Below are 5,221 nucleotides of genomic sequence, written 5' to 3' on the forward strand. Positions count from 1 at the left end.
AAACCATGTATGTACAAATGTCATCTTGAGTATTTCCTAGTTGGTGGCAACCATGGCCAGCAGGGTCTCTCAGCCTCGGCACTGCTGGCATTTGGGGCCTGATAATTCTTGGTTGTGGGGACCTGTCCTGTGCACTGTAGGACACTTGGCAGCGTCTGTGGCCCCTGCTCATTAGATGCCGGTCCCACATCCCCAGCTATGACAACCCAGATTGTCTCCGGACATTGCCAAATGTCCTTTGGGGGTGGGGAACAAAATCATTTCAGGGTGAGAACCACTGACGTAGAGAAATAATTGCAGACTGTGTTCTCTGTTTTTTTTCCTGATAAAATGACTCCTTTTCACATCCAGACTCCAGAGAGAGTATGTATTTCTCAATACAGCATTTTTCTGCCAACATTTATTCAGATACATTTTAATTTAGGTGCCCAAAGTGCAACGCAACGTATTTTATTTTATGTTATGTTATGTTATGTTATGTTATGTTATGTTATTTATTTTTCAAATTTACATCCAAGTTAGTTAGCATATAGTGCAACAATGATTTCAGGAGTAGATTCCTTAGTGCCTCTTACCCATTTAGCCCATTCCCCCTCCCACAACCCCTCCAGTAACCCTCAGTTTGTTCTCCATATTTAGGAGTCCCTTATGTTTTGTCCCCCTCCCTGTTTTTATATTCTTTTTGCTTCCCTTCCCTTGTGTTCATCTGTTCTGTGTCTTAAAGTCCTCATATGAGTGAAGTCATGTGATTTTTGTCTTTCTCTGACTGACTAATTTCGCTTAGCATAATACCCTCCAGTTCCATCCATGTAGTTGCAAATGGCAAGATTTCATTCTTTGGATTGCTGAGTAATACTCCGTTATATGAATATATGAGTATATGAGTATATGAGGTATATATATATAATATAATTGTATATAATATATTATTATATAATGTAATTATATAATAATATATATTAAATATATATTTATATATAATTATATAATATAATTATATATAATATAATTATATATAATATATATTATAATATAGTATATAATATAATAATATATAATATATATAATTATATTATATATATATATATATATATAATATAAGCACATCTTCTTTATCAATTCATCCATCGATGGGCATTTGGGCTCTTTCCATACTTTGGCTATTGTCGATAGTGCTGCTATAAACATGGGGGTGCATGTGTCCCTTCAAAACAACACACCTATATCCCTTGGATAAATGCCTAGTAGTGCAATTGCTGGGTCATAGCATAGTTCTATTTTTAGTTTTTTGAGGAACCTCCATCCTGTTTTCCAGAGTAGCTGCACCAGGTTGCATTCCCACCAACAATGCAAAAGAGATCCTCTCTCCGCATCCTTGCCAACATCTGTTGCTGCTTGAGTTGTTAATGTTAGCCATTCTGACAGCTGTAAGGTGGTATCTCATGGTGGTTTTGATTTGTCTTTCCCTGATGATGAGTGATGGGGAACATTTTTTCACGTGTCGGTTGGCCATCTGGATGTCTTCTTTGGAGAAGTGTCTATTCATGTCTTTTGGCAAGGCAACATTTTAAACGAAACAAAGTGTGGGACAGGTCTGTACTTAAATTCTAACCAGAAGTGACAGATCACCAGAATCACGTGGAGAAGTCATGAAAAGCATGCCGTGGCAATAAAAGGGAGGTGGACCCAGGGCAGTGCTGACTCACACTGCAGCCACACTCTGCAAGAAAAGCACCTGTTACCAACATTGTGATTATTTGGCAATCAAGGAATTACAATAGATTAAGCATTTTGCAACCTGACATGTTGGTTTGCCATTCACACATAGATATTTTATTGCCTTTTATTTAACATTTGGGGAAATTGTATGGGAGCTTGGGCTGACTAATAGCATATGGTTTTTCCTGTAAAATGATGCGAAAGAAGCGTCTTCATGAAGAACACCTGATTTTTAGGAAAGAATAACTGATGATAAACAGGAGACACTTACAATTTTATCTGCCTTGGTCCTTTCAAAAAAACACATCTCCTTTTATTGTTTTGAGCAGGTTATAGTTGTCAGCCTCTGCCTTTTCCCCCTGCTTCTTCTTAAAGATGGGTCCTTTGATAATATTTCAGTCTATGAATTCAGACCAGAAGGCAGAAACTAGCCTATTCCACGGAGAGGCGAGGTGAGAGGATCTCTGTGGGACAGCTGCCAACTGGATGATATTCTTTGGGTGGAAATGGTATTCCCTCTATTCCCTCTTGCTTTCAACCTGCAGAAGACCACTCTTAGTGTTTGGCAGGAAACATTTAGCACTTAGCATGTGCCAATGCTGCTTTAAATAACATGAGATACTCCCTCCCTAGAGTCACCCTTGTGCACGTCCTACCATGTCACTCTCGCAACAACTTTGGGTGGTAGGTTTTATTATCACACCCATTTTAAAGAGGAGGAAACAGGTCCAACGTTAATGCTGGTAAGGGTTGAGGCCGAAATTTGAGCTTGGCTTTCCCTTACATCTTCCATGCAACAATCTAGTGTGTGTGTTCTTTTTTTTTTTTTTTTAAGTTTATTTATTTTGAGAGAGAGGGGTGCGGGGAGAGAGAGAGAGGGAGAGAGAAAAAATGTGAGCAGGGGAGGGGCAGAAAGAGAGAATCTCAAGCAGGCTCCGAGCTGTCAGTGTAGAGCCCGATGCGAGGCTTGAGCCAAAATCGAGAGTCAGACGCTTAACTGAGCCACCCAGATGCCCCTGTATTCGTTTTTTTTTTTTTTTTTTAATTGCTATTAACTACCACAAATATAGTGGCTCAAAACAACACACAAATGTGTTATCTTACCATTTTCATGGATCAGGGGTTGAAGCAGGGCCTAGCTGGGAGCCTTTGTTCAGGGTCTCACATGGATACCTATCATCAAGGTGTCAGACAGGCCGTATTTTCATCTGTAGTCTCAAGTGGGCAAAACCTACTTCCAAGCACAGTCAGGTTATTGACACAATTTATTTCCTTGTGGTTGTATGACTCAGGGCCCCGGGTTTTGCTGGCTGGCTGCCCTCAGTTCCCGGCTTTCTCAACATGACCGCTCCCATCAGGCCACCAGGGAGTATATTCACCCATGCTGGTGAAGATGGGAAGAAGGATAAAGAATTCGTGGTATGGATTTGAGTATGTGTGGCTCAGCCAGTAATTGTGAGTTACCTTTTGGGGAACCTGCAATTTTATTCTAAAAAGTTGAGAGAACACAGAGTTCTAATATGCATGTTAAATATGTGCAATGTCTGCTTAGACTGGGTCGAAAGTGTTCACCCCTTTTCTTGCCGAGAATTTATTAGACCTTCTTGGTAGTGGTTCTTGCCTGATTGAGTTCCCAAAGTGAATACAGTAGTGAGACAAAAGAGGGAGTAAAAAATGACGCCCAAATCCCTAGCTTTAGAGATTGAACAGATGGACATACCATTTATGAAAGACAACCAGGTGGGGGGAGTGGAGGGAAGTTGCAAATGAAACACACAATGTCTTGACTGCACCTGCTGTCAGTTTGGAATATTATTCCAGATAATTCTGAATATATGCCAGATAGTATTATTTGAAATCTTACTGAAATCTTATTCCAGATAATTCCAAATATAGTTCTCCAGATATTCTTAAGAACCTTTCTGTTGCCAGAGAAACAAACAAATAAGAAATGGATCCTGGATTAAATATTTTAGGGGCTCCTGGGTGGCTCGGTCGGTTGAGCGACCGACTTCGGCTCAGGTCATGATCTCACGGTTTGTGGGTTTGAGCCCCGCGTCGGACTCTATGCTGACGGCTCAGAGCCTGGAGCCTGCTTCAGATTCTGTGTCTCCCTCTCTCTCTGCCCCTCCCCCACTCATGCTCTGTCTCAGAAATAAATAAACATTAAAAATAAATTTAAAAAAATATTTTATTGTGTTGCTTGGCTTACAGAAGGAGGAAGATTCTCCAAGGCCCTCCACCCCCAGTGTAAAAATACTAATACACACACGTTTGAAAACACACAAATAGGGGTTGAAAACCTCAGAAGAGACTAGTGAGTGCCCTAGCTTCTAGATTAGTGGGGGTCGACATACAATTAACAAACAAATAAAATACATAGTATGTCAGATCATTGTGATTTGAGGAAAAAATAAGCAAGTGACAGGGAGAGAGAGCTGTAATTTTATGTAGGTTGGTGGGGGAAGTTTTACTGAAGCTAAGCTATCTGAAGAAAGACCCAAAAGAAGTGAGAAAGGAAGCCATGGAAATAATTGTAGGAAAAGTATTCCAGCCAGAGGGCCGACCAATGTAAAATTTATTTTTTAATATTATTTTTAATAACTTTTTAAAAATGTTTATTATATTTGAGAGAGAGAGAGAGAGGGAGGGGCAGAGAGAGAAAGAGAGAATCAGCACAGAGCCTGATGGAGGGCTCAAACTCACAAACCGTGAGATCATGACCTGAGCTGAAATAAAGAGTCAGACACTTAACCAACTGAGCCACCCAGGCGCCCCCCGATGTAAAATTTCTAAAGAAAGAATATGTCAAGTGACTGGAGTAGAGAGAGCAAAGGGGAATAGTTAGAGGTCAGAGCAGAAATGAGAGTTCAGATCCTATAAGGGTATTTAAGGACTCTGGCTTTTATTTGGAATGAAATGGAGTGGGTTTGAGCAGAGAAATGATATGATCTGATTTGAGATGGAAAAAAAAATGTGCTCTCTGCCATGCAGAGAACAGACCGAGTGGTGTAGGTGCCCCACTAGTTGGCTCATTGCAATAATGCCAATGGGGGATGATGAACCAGAGTGCTCATGAGATGGTGAGAAGCAATCAGACTCAATATATTTTGAAGTTAAAACTAGCAAGTTTTAATGCTAGATTGGATGTGGTGTGTGAAAAAAACAGAAGAGCCAAAGATGACCCCAAGGTTTTTGGAAGATCATGTTTTAAAGGGATTTGACTATGGAGAAGTGGGGGATGGCTCAATAACTAGATGGGCCAAGGGGTCCAAAGTAGCTTTTTCAAAAGTGTTTTTATTCAATTATAACACAGAAACAAGAGAACACAGTTATATGTATATAACTCCAGCATCCAGATCAAGGAAAAGAATGTTTCCATGAACCCGTAGACCCTCTGGGTTCCTTTCCAGTAACTACCTACTCCCAAAGGTAACCACTATTCTGACACTATTAGCTTAGCTTGTGTTTAAACTTTACATACACAGAATCAGACCGTATG

The 5,221-nt window shown here is 40.2% G+C and overlaps 1 protein-coding gene across 3 annotated transcripts in view; it reads left to right on the plus strand.

Annotated features, from left to right (window-relative positions):
- Positions 1–5,221, plus strand: part of LOC109246511 (membrane-spanning 4-domains subfamily A member 4A-like) — a 168,081-nt gene that overhangs the window by 86,227 nt on the left and 76,633 nt on the right. The window lies entirely within an intron of this gene.

The sequence above is a fragment of the Panthera pardus genome, unplaced genomic scaffold, assembly GCF_024362965.1.
Source record: "Panthera pardus isolate Hobbes unplaced genomic scaffold, ASM2436296v1 HiC_scaffold_12, whole genome shotgun sequence".
In the NCBI taxonomy this organism is placed as follows: Eukaryota; Metazoa; Chordata; class Mammalia; order Carnivora; family Felidae; genus Panthera; species Panthera pardus.